This window comes from Bos javanicus, chromosome 18 (genome assembly GCF_032452875.1).
Source record: "Bos javanicus breed banteng chromosome 18, ARS-OSU_banteng_1.0, whole genome shotgun sequence".
Taxonomy (NCBI): domain Eukaryota; kingdom Metazoa; phylum Chordata; class Mammalia; order Artiodactyla; family Bovidae; genus Bos; species Bos javanicus.
In genome coordinates, this window is record NC_083885.1 from 37,528,493 (window position 1) to 37,545,337 (window position 16,845).

Genomic DNA, 16,845 nt, shown 5'->3' on the forward strand with positions numbered 1-16,845 from the left:
TCATTCTCAGCTGATAAGTTTTAGCCCTTTTCCCTAGTCAAATGGCATCTAAAATTTAACTAAACATACCCTCTGTGCGTACTCGTTGAGTTGATTTGGGTGGTCGGGGCTGTTTGCTTATTCATGAGTCATATTTAAAATGCTGTCTTTTCTAAAATACCCTGTAGGTTGCTACACTATGAATTTGCAGCTCTGCTACCAACTGTGTTTCCAGAGTTGTACAATTTATGTGTGCCTTGGCCATGATAAGGTTTTTAAGAAAGTGTTGTAAACATTACTAGCTACTGGGGAGGTTAATGAGACATAGTCTTGAAGAATACTAACCTGGATGAATCTGTCCAGGCTTTTAGAGAACAATGGGCATTTCATTCTAATTTAAATCTAATAGAACAGTGTTCACCATTTTCAAAGAGTAGAACTTCCAAGGAGGGAAAATGGAATAAAGAAGGTTATGAAATCATGAAAAAGAATAAAAGTGATCTTTAAAAAGTAGATCAATAGCTGGCTTACAGCCCTTAGATTATAAACTGATAATGCAGAGTACTGAAATAAAAATATGGAGCCTGGGTGCGTGATGGAACAAGAGGGGAAAGCCATCTCTTTAAAAAAAAAAAACGAAACTGTACAGAAACCCTTCAGAGTGCATTGAGTAACGTCTGCGGTGGGGCATCCTCTGCATCCTCTGAATAGGCTTTGCAGAATAGGCTTTGGTTAACATGTGTAGGTTTATTAGCATGTCCCTGTTCTGCCAGGTAGATTTTTCATTTATGTGGTGGAATGAAGAATCACACACACTTTCAGAGTGGGTAGAGGAAAGCTTCTGCAGGTACCACTCGTCAACCTTTGCATGTGTAAAAATCTTACCACCTTCAATGGATGATATGGACATTACAGATTCCACTGTCAGAAGTCTACTGTCTGTACCATTTATGATTTTTGGTTACAAATCTTGAAACTTATTCTGAGCAGTTAAGCAAACGAGGATTTATTGGGAAGAAGGGGAACAATGAATAACCCCCAGACACCAGGGGAGCAAGTTGGAGGAGGGGCAGGATCTGGGAGCTTGGAGGGCTGGAGGCATGGAAAAGGAAGTGCAGTACCCCATTCTAGTGAGAATGGGCTGGCGGGCTGGCTGTTGTTGCTGCTCTGCTGGAGGCTGCACATCATCTCTCTGTTCTTGCACCATTGGCTCGAGAGGCAGAGTCCTGTGAGAGAACGTGTGTTTGTTCAAGCTTGGACCACAGGTTCACCCCTGGGAAGGGTCAGTCCACTGTAGGTTCTCACAAGAGAAGCAAGCACCCGTGCTTATCTTCTCAGCAGACCTTTACTGCTGGAGGAGAGATAATTATCTGTGGAAATCAGGTCGCATGGAAATGCACCCAAGGGGTGGGATGGATACTGGGTGCCCAGAAGATAATACGTGTCTGCTACACATTCTAATTAAATGGTAGTAAATAGATAGCACAGTTGGAAGCTGTTAAGTAGCATATGAATATTAGAAAACACCAGTCTTTAGGCACATAAAATTTTAGATGAATAGACTAAGCTGGAAGTACAAAACTAAAATGTGGGGAAGAAACTCTTCACTGGCCTTGTATGCAGTTGTGAATGGCTTCATGTGGAGTCACATCTACCGTTAGCCTCATGGTTTCCACAATGCTAGGGAGTGTTTGCTTTGCTTGCGGTTTGCAATCTTACTACCCAGCTGCTTGCTATTCAACTGCATGGATGAGTGAAGCAGAATTGTGCTTAGGATCTGGCTATGCCCCACTTACTCAGGCCAGGGGCCTTGGTTCCCCCATCTATAAAACAGAGCTCACAATAACATCATAGCATTGGTTTGAGCGTTGCTTGAGATAACTCAGGTGGAGCATCTAACGCCGGAACTGGCTCATAGAGCACTCTCAGTAAACGTATACTAGATGCTGTCAGTGCTCACCATGAGGCCCCTGGGCCTACCTCTGTGCTCACCTCTAGTTGAGGTGGACTATTCCATGCTGCCAAACAATTTCTCCCCTCTCAGGTCTCTGTCCCCTCGTCTATGGGCTATTTCTGAGCTGTGAACACTAGCCCAGCCCAAGCACTGGGCAGCATGAAGTACCAGAAATTAATGCCTCAAGGGGCAATACAAACCAAGAAAAGACACAAAAGGAGTTGGGGGGTAAGCACCCTGCATCTCCAGCCCTTGGTGGTACAATTCTGAGGCCTATTCTCCATGGATACATCAGAGACTCCCCAGCAGGATTGAGCACTAGGTGCCCTTAGTATTCATTGGCTGGCTAATGCAGCATTACCATTTTTTTCTCCTTTGCCTGCTCCCTCACTTAACCTTCCTGAGTTCACCTCCTAAATAAACTCCCTGCACCCAAGTCCTTGCACTGAAGCCTGCTTTTGAGGGAACTCTAATTCAAATAGCTATCATAGGCAACTGAGATATTGTCAAAGGTAGGATCAGCCCTGAGGTTAAATCTGTTTTTGATAAATACTTTCCTTTCCTTTTTCTCCTCCTCATCCCCACTTCCTTTTTATTATCATTATTTTGATGCCTGGAGTATATAAGGAGAGAGAAAAAAGACAAAAGTCATGTGAGGCTAGAACTCTGAAAAGTGGTGGACTTTTGCAAGTTTCGAGAGAGGAGGGAGTGACAAGTACTTGTTATCACTTGAAGAAAATTGAGTGTTCAGACTAAGAAAAGGATGCTTAAACTGGCTCTTAGTAGCATCTTCTTAGGCACAACTGGATGCTTCTCTGATCATAGTGTAAATTCTTCCCAAATCAGGACTCAGGACACTCTGCCAGAGGTGAGGAATGGGGAGGTGAGTGGGAGGGAGGAAATCGACAGTGTAATGTGGGCAATTAATTAACAAAGCTGAAAAACTGTCTAGACCATCATACAGTTGGGAGGTGGGATAGTCTCAGTCCCAGGAAACTGGATATGAAGAGCTCCTTGAATGAGCACGTAGCAGGTAGGCCAGCTGCACCGAGGTAATCCTTCCCGAGCTCTCACTCGGTGTCTTTCAGTTTCTCAGATGTTGTTACTGCCTCAGGAGGCTTCCTCTCGCAGTTTCCGCAACCTGGACTATTCTTACACACTGCCTGCAGATCTTTCATTGATGTCAACTCCTTATTTTCAGATCCCAGTTGGATCAATGAGCATTTGTTTCGCGACAAGTGTTAGTTGCTCAGTTGTGTCTGACTCTGCGACCCCGTGGACTGTAGCCCACCAGGCTCCTCTGTCCATGGGATTTCCCAGTCAAGAACATGTTGAGGTTTGACAGAAAACAACAAAATTCGGTAAAGCAATTATCCTTCAGTTAAAAAATAAATAATTAAAAAAAAAAAAAAGAAAAGGAAACTACTACTGGAGTGGATAGCCATTCCCTCCTCCAGGAGATCTTCCCGACCCAGGGATCAAACCTGGGTGTCCTGCATTGGATATCCTGGGTGTCCTGCGTTGAATCTGGTGCCAGATTCTTTACCATCTGAGCCACCAGGGAAGCCCTTGTTGCATAACAATCTGCTCCTAAACAACAGTCATATAGTTGCTCATGATTCTGTGGGTCAGCAGTTTTAGCTGGGGTCACCTGGCATGACTCACCTCTAGTGTTGACTGAGGTGACTCATTTGTCTGGGCTCTCAGCTGTGACAGCTGGGTTGCCTGGGCCTGTCTCATGGAGATGTTCCAGCAGCATGAGGGGAGAAGCTGCAGGGTCCCTTGAGGGCTAGGCTCAGAACTCACATAGGGAACACTTCTTCCAGATTCTGTTGGTCAGTTCCAGTCTAGATGCAAAGAGTGAGGAAATAGTTACTGCTTCTTCATGGGGGAAGCTGCAGTGAGTGTGTGGCTGTTTCCAGTCTGTAATACCAATCAAATACCATTTCTAATTTAGGGATGCCTAAGAACTCCCCTGCCAGGCTATCTATCCCAGGTCCCCCTATTTCATTTTCTAATGGCACTCTGTCCCATTTTTTAGTACTTGTCCAAATGTGCTAATCATGGTAGGTGGTGGTTTAGTTGCTAAGTCATGTCCAACTCTTGTGACCCCATAGGCTGTAGTCTGCCAGGCTCCTCTGCCTGTGGGATTTCCCAGGCAAGAATACTGGAGTGGGTTGCCATTTCCTTCTCCAGGGGATCTTCCTGACCCAGGGATCGAACCTGGGTCTCCTATGCTGCAGGCAGATTCTTTACTGATCTAGCTACTAGGGAAGTTGTAATCTTGGTAGAATGATACCTTTAATATCTCCCCCTACTCTAATCTTTGTGTTTTTTATTGTATCCTTGTCATTTAGCACAGTGCTTGGCACAAAATAGTTAATAACTGTTCCTTGACTGAATGATGGTTTTGAGGAGCAAGTATAAAAGTGAGTGTGGTGGTAGAGAAGCTGTTCAGGAGGAAGTGACAGAAATTCAGCTTGAAAGTTGAAAGAAGACTCTGATTGTGTATGCTGGTATCAATTATGAGTAAATTATGAAGACAGAATCAGCATTTCCGGCAGTGGATTGTGAAGCATGCCAGTGATCTATCAGAGTATATATAATGCGTACCAAAACAAAGGGAATTCTTTTGGAAAGCTTAGATAAGGCAAGAGCACAAAGCAAGAGTAACTTAAAAAACTGCTTTTATAATTTGAAGCTGGAATTAGTACATACCGCATGATCATTTTTCTGTCGAGAGAATTGGGCTACATGCATATTAATCAGAGTTCAGAAACTAATAAGAAATTAAGAATCTAAAAAGGCTGGCTGGAATATGCTTCATTTACACACTCATTCACTCTTTCACAAAACATCTTTTGAGCTTCTCCTAAAAGCAGTATACTTGGCTAGCTGTTTTGCAAGAGGTAAGGGACATAAGAAAGGTCTATGATTTATAAGGTAAGTGGAGATCTAAGGTATATGTGCAAATGCCTGTCTTATGATATGGAAAGTGATCTAGGTTGGAATGAAGGCCTGTAAAACTTATCTTGTGAATTCAGAGAAAACTTGGGGCTCACTTCCGGTCACTGAATGTCTTTTTTTTCCACCTATTTTTTTCTGAGATTGAAAACTAACTCTCTTTACATGTATTCTTCTTCTTGTGAGGAGTAATCTCCTTTTAGACATAGGATGACTTTGGTTTCTATAAGTCATCTCACAGTCTTAGGCAAAGAAAGTACATCTTTTTTTGGTGTCCTACCATTTACACTCTTCAGCCCCAACTCCTTCTGAGATACCTTCCACCTAGGTCTACCCTCTGGGATCATTGTTCATGATCCCCACTTTTTGCCCACTGCCTACATACTGAAGCTTAACTTTCAAAATCCTGTGTTTCTCTAGGGAGTGCCTCTACTAATTAATCTGTTCTGGTTCTGCCAACCAGAGATCTTTTGGAGATAAGAACTTCCTATGAAGTCATGTGACTTTAGGTATTATGTAAATACCTAATACCTTTAGGTATTATGAGGTTTTGGTGTGGGTAGTTTTCTTTTTACCTGTTTCTCTCTCATCTTGCTAGTGAGGATGGGGTTCCAGAACCTCAGAGGGTGAAAGAAAAGCAATTAACCTGTACAAAATTTTACTATATGTTAAGCACAAATCCAAGAACTTCCACATGTGTATCCGATGAGGTTTTTAGTTTTGTACCATAGAACCCACTCTAGGTAGTTAAAGTCACAGGAGATTTTAAGTGATATAGATACCTCATAAATTAAGTGAGAAGGGCTAAGATAAGACCCCAAGCTGAATTTCCAGGGAAGACTCTTAGAGACACATCACAGGACAGACCAACGGCAGGAGCTACAGCCCCTCAGGCAGCCGGGGCTTGGGGTTTTGGGTTCAGAATTAGGAGGTGGGCAGTGATCTGCACACACAAAATGTATGGCAGCCCCAGGCCTCTTCCTCCACATAACTTGTGTGGGTGCTTCTCATTTGAAGGATCTAAAAGTCAGAGGAGGCAGGAAATATAGCTTTTAGACTTTTCTTTGGGAAAGTGAGATAGTAGTACACTGTAAGGAACTGTCAAAATGTGGAAAGGAGTGCCCAGAGATTTGGGGAAATGACAACTGCAGTTGTTCCCTCAACAAATACAAATCACACATTTTGAATATTTTGCTTCCATATGAATGATTTAACCTGAACTCTGTCAAGCAGGGATTAATGCCTCTTCTTTTAAGATTAGGGAAAAAGGCACAAAGAACCAAATAATTTATACATAGTTTGGAATAGAATTGGGATGAAAACCAAGAGTGTACTGACTTCAAAACCTTCTGATTTCCTTGGCATCATTTTTGGTTATATTGAAGAGTGTTTTTCTTCCCTGGCCTCTGGAATTATCTCAGAAAACAGTGATCATATAGGCACTTTGTTGTTAAGCAAATGACTTTGATTATAAAAGTAGAAGTTCTTTAGAAGTATATGAGAAAATTTGTCAGCATCATTTCTATCAGAAAGTCTAGAAAAGGGAAACTAAAAAAGCACTGCTTCTCCTCTTTCCATAGAAAACTGCTGGGAATGTGCAAAGTGGAGACAGCGTGAGGTGGGGGTTGGGGAGCTGGTCCTGACACTTGCTTTTCAGGCTTTTATGGTGAAGCTGTGCTAATGTCTTTAATCGCTTCCAAAGAAATGACAGGCAGAGTTCTGCACCAAAAAGGCCCGAACTTTTATCGAGTGCTAGTATCTTTGGGCGACAGCATTGGAGAAATAGAAAACAGGCCTGAGGAAGGTGCAGAGTCTGCTTTGTTTCACATTTTTTTTCCCCTACCAAGATATAAGTGAGATCTTTCTATAAAGACCAAAATGGCTCCATGAGAATTGCCATATTAGACGAGAGGTCTTTTTACTTTTTATGCGATGCGTTTGTATTGAAAACACATGTTGGAGGCCAAAGTAATTTTCTTTACAGACAATGAATCTTACAACTGGTTTGAACAATTTTTAAAAACTTGAGTGTTTTACCACTCCTTGTGATTGGTAGAACTAGAAGAACCACCCCCCCTCCCAAAAAAAAAACACCTCACCCTAAACCACCCCTCCCAAAACCCACCACCAACAACAAAAAATTATGAAGGAGGGAAAGAAGACAAGAAGAGCAAAAATGGAACAGAACAGTTTGAAAAGTTGCAAGTTACCAGAAATTAAGGAGTGCAGGGAGCCTTTGCAAGGCAGTGATTCTGTTGCTTGAGAAATTTTGGTTATAGTCACTTGCAATGTACTTTGGGGAAAATAGCTTTTATCATTTTTCAAAATGTTAGTAATTTGATAATTCATCAATTTTTAAAAATCAAAACACAAAAGAAAGCTATCAGAAAGAAAAACCCACTTTAGGGTGGTCTTGCTTCAGGATAGTCTAATACCAGGTTCTCTTGGCTGTTGTGTTTTTGTCCAGCGGTGATCAAGGCAGCGTCTGTTAAACTAAAGTGAAAAGTTATTGTGACCTTCACTGTCAGACTCAATTTGAACCAGGCCACAGGACTTTGCATTTTATTTTTTTAAATTAGCCATTCCTGTCTCTTGGTGTTTGTCTACAGGCTGCTCCTGCCGCATGAAAAGGACATGCGCCAGGATGCTTTTACTTTCTTTCACGTTCCCACATAAACAGCACGAGGCTACCTTCGAAAATGCTCTGAACTGGAGTGCAACTTGCTGACATGGTGTGCAGTTTCTTTGAGGCTTGAGTAATATGTGAAGCACATTTGTTGTTAAGTCTGAGTGCTCCTGGGCAACTTCTCTGTGTGTTTCTCACCCTCTTTGCTAGAAGAGAGCATGATTCTCTTCTTTGGTGTTTGGCTTTAGTTGTAATGTTTTTGCTTTCTTGTTGCTACCTTTCTCTTGACTTCTTGGGTATTATTTTGTCAATAGTCAGTGGAATTGTAATGTCCAATGACAAGAACAAGACCAGACCTGGAGAGTCACTACTATGAGCCTTCTGAAAGTGAAGGAAATGGGGTGCTGGAGAAGTGAAATGACTCATTCAAGGTCACACATCTAGTTCACGGTCTACAGACTCTCCATCTGAATCTCTTTCCCCTGGGCCACATGGGAGATAGGCAGAGAGAAGATCTTGAGTCAGAAGAGGGCTGCTTCTTTTACTGAGCACATCAAAAGTTTGAAATGGTCAGGCTTTCGTTTACAGAATTAAATTAATTTTGACTCCTCAATTGTGGCAATGTAATAATAATAAGATTTAAATCCATCAATACTCTTTTACTATTTTGCTGGGTAGTATTTATCATTTTATAAAGTAGGAGCTTCAGGACATTCCAGAAATTTATTTTAGGCAACAGGGGACTTCAGTCCTCACCTGGGCCTGCAAATGATCCTCAGGGAACCTTTGAACATGATTCCTCATCTTGGGCTGAAATTTGGAAATACTTCCTCATGTTTAGCTCTATAAGTGTTCTTCTCTAAGGAAAAGATGGGGATTCATGCTCTCCTTGTCTTCCTGTGGGTATTGTTTTGTTTTGTGTTTCGATAGATGAATTACATTTACACAAATAGAGCAAAAGAGCTGAAAGGGAGAAGTAGATGATGGTCGATGGTTAGTTCAGTCGGGAAAAGCTGGGTCAAAATCAAGTTTCATCCTTCTTTTTTCCATCTTACCTGCATTGTAACTTACTGAAATTGTGAATTATTATGAAACTAAGAGTCCCATCATCCTTGATTCAGTCCATCTGAAAATGCTGTATTAAATCCAGACCAAGCTATGATCACCTCCCACTTGCTGAAGTTCCCCAGACATCTTTTGTGATACCCATGTATTTTTGTATATCAGAATTTTATTTTATTTATTTATTTATTATTTTTTTGTATCAGAATTTTAATGTGGAATTATTCCTCTCAAATCCCAATGCTAGATTAACCTATATGTCATCTGTTTACAAGACACTATGGTTCTGGTCATCCCTTACAGTAAATGAGACAATGCATGGCAGGTTTTCATGAAGGTGTAATAATGCATAGCACAGTCCTAAGATATAGTGTGATGCAGTGCAATTCACAAGAACCTGGTCATTTCCTTTCAAAATGGCAATCATGGTTTCATTGCTATAGAACCCAGCATTGGTCTTTTTTGCCAACGGAAATGGCCTGTTGATATCAGAGCATCAAAGGCTCTATCAAGATAAGCAGCTGTTCTCCCCAGAATGGTTCTTCTTTCAATACTTAGGCCTTCTCAGGGCTATTTTAAAAGGTTTGAGCCTCTTTCTATTTTATTTCTCATTCTCAATCTTCTAAAATCACTGTTACTGAACTTTTCTTGTGCAGAGCATCCAAATCTTCATGTGTGTTGGGTGGCAAGCATTGCAGGGCAGGCTCCTTCTGCTGGGCTTAATCAGGGATATATTTTTGATTGTTGCAAAGTATCAAAAGTGTCAAAGTATCAAAAGTATCATCATTCACAACTTTCAGTAAGTTACAACGCAGGTAAGATGGAAAAAAGGAGGATGAAACTTGATTTTGACCCAGCTTTTCCCGACTGAACTAACCACCATCTACTCCAGGGTTAGGCAACCCTGTTCCTGACCACTCATGGAAGGAGAATCTTCATGGACTCCATCTATTAAGAAACTGCAGAAGAAAAACCTTTGTGCATTATATTAAAACTTACACAGCACCAGGCAGTTCTGTTTAGGGTTCCTGTACTCACATCTTTTATTTTGAGATGTGTTTCTCAAGTTTCATGGGGTTTCATTGTAGAACATATCAGGAAAACTATTCTGCCCTCCCACTTCCCTTTCAAAAAAATGTGTTGATGGTTAGAATAAGGAAGTCTAAGAACAAAGAGAAAACTTGAAAAAAGAGTGGAACCTGTGGGGTTATTTTATAGTAAAGATAGGAGTCATGTCCATTCTACCAGAGGACTCAGTGTCTACATGAGCAGTCACTTTTTTGACTGGTAAATATATTTAGGGAGAAGTGCATTTAGATGCCATCTTTACTCATTTATTCTTCAAACTGTAATACAGCACATTTTGGGTTTTAGTATATTGCATTTTAAAACTAATGATGCATTCATTCTAGAGCAAATCTTATTTCTAAGCCCTAATTTAATAGAATTAAACTCTAAGCTGAATTGGTTTTATGAGATAAAACTCTGAAGTTGATAACTGCATTTAGGAATAGTTCAGGTATTGAGTTTCTAATTTGCTTCCTGAGCATGGAAATCCCTCAGATAATCAATATTGACTGCCTTTAATTGGTAGGAAAGGCCCTTGCTGAGTTTTTTATCTTTTGCTGATGGAATTGCCTCCGCACCTTTGTTGTCGTGCCCCTCTGATTGGCCACAGCTGAAGAGCTCTGGGTTTGAGTTCTTTGGAAGTTGGAGTTGGATGTTTGTTCCTGACTGGTTTACCACAACTGTATTCAGCTCTATTGAAGCAACAGTGGTCCTGGAGTCCTTTATTCTGTATGCCTTACGGAGTTTCTGGGTTTATTTCAGTTTTCCTTTAAGACTGTATATTGAGTCTTTATGACAGACCATTACTGTTTTGGTTGGGGTCGGGGGGCGGGGATGGAAGCAAGCTGATCAAGGTAAGATCAGGAGCTTCCTAAAGGGTAGGGACATTTCTGAATATGCTCTGACACCTCTAAATAGTTTTAATACCTTCTGAAAATGAAAATCTTGCTAACTGTTAAATGTTGTATTCCAGACGTTACAGGCATTGGAAATTGATTTCTCCAAATCCCTTAAAAATCAGATGTTGGCTTGTTTTGGTATAGGAAATATATTAAAAATGTAAAACACAGGCAAATGTGTATTTTTCTTTTGGAGCAGAGGGTACCTCTTCATCCCATCCTTGATCCAAATCCTCTAAGAAAACCGCCCCCCACCCCCCTTTTTTTTGTCCCTGTCAATCTAGAGGGATTTTGTTTAAAGGAATTGAATGTGAACACTATAGACCTGTTACTGTCTTCGGAGAAGGCAATGGCACCCCACTCCAGTACTTTTGCCTAGAAAATCCCATGGACGGAGGAGCCTGGTAGGCTACAGTCCATGGGGTCGCTAGAGTCGGACACGACTGAGCGACTTCACTTTCACTTTTCACTTTCATGCATTGGAAAAGGAAATGGCAACCCACTCCAGTGTTTTTGCCTAGAGAATCCCAGGGACCGGGGAGCCTGGTGGGCTGCTTACTATGGGGTCGCACAGAGTCGGACACGACTGAAACGACTTAGCAGCAGCAGCTACTGTCTTACCTCATTTTTCAAAATGAGACAATTCAAAATCTTTACTGTTTCTTTTTTCTTATTATCAAGGAATAGACGTTTAGTATAAACACTTTTTAAAAAACTATGGTATAGCACATAAAATAAAAAGGTAATCTCACTACTTACCTATAATGGCTGCTAATGTTAAAGAGTATACAGGTGAAGGAATCAGGATCAAAATGCACATATTTCTTTGTGAACTCCTTTTAAAATTTAATGTTACATTGGATACATTTCTAGATGTTGTTAAATATACTTTTTTTTCATCTTTATTTATTTTTAAATTTTATTTTATTTTTAAACTTTACATAATTGTATTAGTTTTGCCAAATATCAAAATGAATCCACCACAGGTATACATGTGTTCCACTTGATTTTTTTAAAATTAATTTATTTTTATTTTTTAATGGTTGCACAGTATGGATGCCTCATAATCTGTTTAACTGATTCCCTGTTATCGGGTATGTATTTTCTTCTAAATTTCCAAGTATTATATATATAGGGAAAATCTCAGTTCAAATACTCACACTTTGCAATATGTTTATTATGTGGCCTCAGACTTGTTTTTCTTCTTTTCCATTTCAAAAACTCTCCAACATGATGAGAAATGTTTTATATATTTAGGTTATTTGTGAAGTTTACTTTAGCTCTTTAAGTTCTACACTCTAGTAAATATTTTTTGAACTTATTAAGTTTTCCATAAATGACTAAATCTGTGTATTTTATTCCTGTCTATAAATTTGCATTAATTTTAAGGTATATGTGGGAAAGGTGAACTACTACTTAACTCACGAGAGCTTTGGCATCTGTTTGGAGTTTATAGCAGTGTACTTCCTTTTCTTCTGGAAAACTGTGTTATCAGTGACCTTGCCAGCTGTTCCTGTGGCTGCCCACCTGCTGTGCCCTGGCTGTTGTGGCCCATGCAAGTTGGCCAGCTCTCTGATAGTTCAGAAAGGCCACTGAACGTGACTCCTGCCTGAAAGGCTGAGAAAGTAAATCATGGATCTGGCACATTTCAATGTAAGTAAATTACATTTTGTCAGCTTCATTGCCCTGAATTTCACGCGCAAATGTGGGACTTTGAATGACTGGCATTGACAATAAAAAAAAAACAACAACGGAAAAAACAAGGCTAATGCCTTATTAATGCAAACAATCTCTGATTCAAATGGCTGGAGGCAAGGAGTTGTTGCTATTTCAATAGGGACAATTGCTAGTTTTCCTTCTGTTCTTATTAATTTCTCAGAAAATTTAAGCTATGTTTTGTTTTCCAGTCTGCTTCTCGCTGGATTGGAAACACCAATGCCTTCTTTGGAAAAATACTGGCTTTTGGAGGCTTGTAGAAACTAGGGGATTTGGGGTCCTTATTCATCAGGGCTCTTGTGCTGTGATTTAGGTAAGAACCTACATGTTCTCTTGAGTCTGCCTCTGGGCATCCTCCTTTTACTGCAGATCCTTGTGGTTTCACCTCTGTGGTCAACCTCTTAGAAAAACTCTTTCTGAAAAATCCAGATACCAGAGCAGCATGGTAGGTGTTTTAATGTTCTGGACAAACAATCTGGGGTCTTAGGTTGCCTTCTAGAAATAAAATAATTTATTCTCTCTCTCTCTTTTTTTTTTGGAAGAGTGGGATACATTTCTTTGTCTCATCAGCTCCATCAAACTTGGTATTTGCCTTTTCTATTTGATCAGAAAAAATGCCCAGCTTCATGGAAGTAACAGTCAGCTCCTACCTCGATCCTATGTATGTATTCGTTCTTATTACTCATCTCAAATAGGAACAAATGTATATGTTAGAGTGCTCTTTAACTGTTCACACCAGAGGAATCTGCGATACTAAAAATTCTAGTGAGTTTATAGGTGGGTTTGACCTAATACAATCTTGTTTCAGGAGTCTGTCAGCGGGGATACAGGAAAATATCTGTTTTATCTCTTCACATATTTACTTTGCCTCTACTCAAAAACATATGCACAAAACATATAACAACAAGCAAAAGAACTTGCATTGTATGTGTGTATTTGTATGTACTTGCTTTTTGTTCAGCTGAAAGGTCCTACGGTGTGTAATGTTCCAAATCAAAAATGGGCTTTTTTATTGTGGTCTTGACTGAGGTACAGAATGGAGACAAATGACCCAGTCTAACACATGTGACAATAGGAGAGCCTCAGAGACTTGGGGAAACTTTTTCAGGCTTATCAGCAAACTTTGAAATGTGCAAAGATCTAGTTACAGTCAACACATTCACAGGATGGTGAAACTTTGACCTTGACTTTTGAGCTTCTTGCCATTTTTTAAGGCCTGGGTGAGCAGGTCTGACTTTTCTAGGAGATATGTCTGACAGAGGATTCAGGGCTGAAACAGTGATTGTATGAGTGGTGATGATCTTCAATTTCATCACTAGGAACAAAGAGAATGTAACATCATTCGTAGTTCTATTAGACCCAATGCTACTATTTCAATAACAAATATTTTGTAATATCCTCTTTACTTAGCCTGACAATAAATACATAGACTACTATTCATGTAATTTAAAAAAGACTGTTAAAAACACCTCAATAAAAAACACAATTGAAAGGAAAGCAGTTCATAATAAAACAGACATTGTATATGAAAATATTCAGGATAACCATACTAGGAAAAATACTGAAGAAGTTGGTACCTATACTCATTGGTGGATGCACCATGGGTCAGTGACAAATGCAGACCAACAGAATGTGTTGCATTGGCAACTTGGTTTCATTGAGTTGCTTTGTTATGACTTTCTGATGTGGGGAACAGCTCTTGGTAGAGTTTGGAATGAAATAACATATAGTTGTCTCTTGGTTTATCTTGCAGTTGCATTCCTAGAAAATTCATTTATATTCACACTGAATGATGGTTTGTTTATATGTGAGAGAACTTAGGTTCTAGGCTCAGATAATGATTAACAAGTGTTTACCTTGGTGAATGTCCAGTGGGGTGTTGGGAAGTCACGCAGGAGGTGAGTAGGATAATTTTTCATTGTGAGGGATGGTTTTGGATTGTGCTGGATGCTTAAGATCCTTGGATCTGCCTGGTACATGTCAGTAGTGTCTCTGTTGCCTCATAATCATTGTGACAATCAAAAGTGCCCCCACAAAGTTCCATATTGTGAGACTACTGTGGAAGATGGGATGAAGGAAGGACTTTTAGAGAGACAAATCTGTAGATGCTAATTCCTCAATGTGAAAAAAAAAAGCCCCGTGATATCAAATTCAAGCACAAAATATATCAGCTTAGTGTGCATATTAATACATTTTGATTACAATGGTAAAGAGTCATCATTCCAAGATTTCAGGAGGCATTCTTCAATTCTTAGATTCTTTGTCCCCTCCAAAGGGGTTTTTTGAAGAAATTAAAAGTATATGCTACATTTGAAAGCTTAACATATGCCTAGCACTGTGTTAAGCTGTATGTACATATTATTTTATTTAAACTCCCACCTGTAATTTTTGAAGATTTTAAGCTGAAGTTAGAACAGAAGCAAAACTTACCCAGCTAGCAAATGTAAGATTTGAGCTCAAGTATGTCTAAGGAGGGCTTTTCCTGTGGTTCAGCAGTAAAGAGTCTACCTGCAATACAGGAGATGTGAATTTGGTCCCTGGGTCAAGAAGATTCCCTGGAGAAGGAAATGGCAACCCACTCCAGTATTCTCCTAGGAAATCCCATGGATAGAGGAGCCTGGAGAGTTCCAGTCCACGAGGTCACGGAAGAGTCTGACATGATTTGGGGACTAAACAGCAACGACAATGTCTAAGGAAGTAATACAACAAGCACTTCTACACAGGTAACCGCAGAAGGGTACAGTTGATAGATTTCCCCTCTGCCTATAGACTGTCCTAAATATGCTTTAGGAGTGTCTAAAATGTAGCCCTACCTTTGGGCTCTGGATTCTTTTACCTGCTGTGTCCTGTTGAAGGCTTTATTATGCACCATGTTCTAGTGGTTAATTTTCCTCTCTCTGAATTGAGTTCTATATTTTAATCTATGTTCGAGCTCTTTGTAGAAAAAAATTAGTTTGTAACCATGTTTTGACAGCAATAAGACAGACTGTAACTTGGAAGTGGAGATATTGTGGTCTTTTGTAATTGTGCTTAATCACAATATATTTCAACAAAAGAAAAGTTTAGGAGCAGGAGAAAAAATGAAGATGGGATAAGATAGAGGAGGTGGCATAGAGCTATGTGCGTTTTGCCCCAGCGGTCACCCTGGCTAGTGGGTCCCAGGTTCTGGTGGAGTAATTGGCACATCTCCATGGCAGAAGCTGGTGATGTTGTGTCACCCGGATTTCCTGGGATCCCTTTCCCTGCTTGAGTGTCCACCCCTCAGCTGCTGCTCACATCTGCAACCTTTCCTGGAAGATTGGCCTTGGCCAAGAATGGAATGCCAGGAAGTTCTGGGAGTCTTTCTCTCAATCCACAGCCCTAGGTATCCTGTAGTCAGTAACTGGCTTTGGATTGGGGGGTGACAAAAGCCTTGTTCCCATTCTTCAGGGCAGGACAGACTCTGCCAGGTAGGTTAAGTCTGAGAGACCCTCGTGGAATTGGACTGAAGTGAGACTTGATCCAAAACGGTATTCTTGCTCCCTCCTGCCGCTGCCCATCCTGCTCCCTTTACCCTCCTCCTGAGAGCTCTTGCTTGATAACTCATTGTGCCCATCTCAAGGTTGTTTCTGTGGAACCAGACCTGAGACAGACCCAGTTTTTAAAAGGAAGCCACGTTGATTGCCAACCAAAGTCCAGCAAGACTTGTTTAAAAAAAAAAAAAAAGACCATTTTATTCAACATTTCTCTGTCCATAGCACTCTAGGTGCTTTATATAAACTATCTCTTTCGCTCACTGTGTCTTTTATAGTTGGAGAAACTGGACTTAGAAATGTTAACTGACTTGCTCAATAGCGGGCAGGTTGGTAATTGACGGAGATGGGATGTGACTTCAAAGCTGTGGTCTGTGCCGTGTTCTCTGTCTCCCTAGTTACTAGTCACTGAAATAGTGAGCCCTCAGTAAAGTAAGCCATGGTTTTCAAGAGTTACCATGCTTTACTAAAAGTAAGTGTTGCCAAATTAATCATATTTACTATTTTTAACAAGTATGATATCAGTGCATAAAGGGGACATCTTGAATTGAAGCAGGCATGCTGGTAAAATCTCTTCCATGTTTTTCAAGACAAAATGGAGAATTGTGTACTGACCAGTGGAGTATATAGTTAGTTGAATAAACATTCTCAGCATGTTTTACTAACCAGAGCTAATTACCCTTATATTACAACCACTTCCAAACTGGATGCCCTGTTATCTTTTTTTAAAAATTTAAATCAATAACTTAGATGACAACATAGAAACTATACTTTTCTGGTATGCAAACAGAAAGAACTCTTATATTGGCTATCAGAGCCAGTGTTCTATGGAACATGCTATGACCAGCTCTTCTTTTTATCCACCAGAGATCAAATATCATTGCCATAGGTTCACAACAGCTTTGTGATTGGGCTCAGGCTTGACCATAGACCAGTTGTGAAAAATAAGACCAAAAGTTCAGAACTGCTGCATGACCCTGGCAGAGTCTCCCTTCTCTTGGCCATCTTTGGTCCAGCCTCAGATGTGATCCTGTCCATGCTCCTTCAGTTCTGGGATAAGGATGT

At 40.3% G+C, this 16,845-nt stretch overlaps 1 long non-coding RNA gene across 2 annotated transcripts; it reads right to left on the reverse strand.

Moving 5' to 3' along the window:
• Positions 1 to 969: 969 nt before the first annotated feature.
• Positions 970 to 14,418, reverse strand: LOC133230377 (uncharacterized). Of its 2 annotated transcripts, XR_009730833.1 has the most exons (3): positions 14,125 to 14,418; positions 7,299 to 7,390; positions 970 to 1,205 (listed from the first exon to the last, which is right to left on the reverse strand). It is a non-coding gene; the product is annotated as an uncharacterized LOC133230377 (long non-coding RNA). The 2 variants fall into 2 exon arrangements; XR_009730834.1 differs by lacking the exon at positions 7,299 to 7,390.
• Positions 14,419 to 16,845: the final 2,427 nt, after the last annotated feature.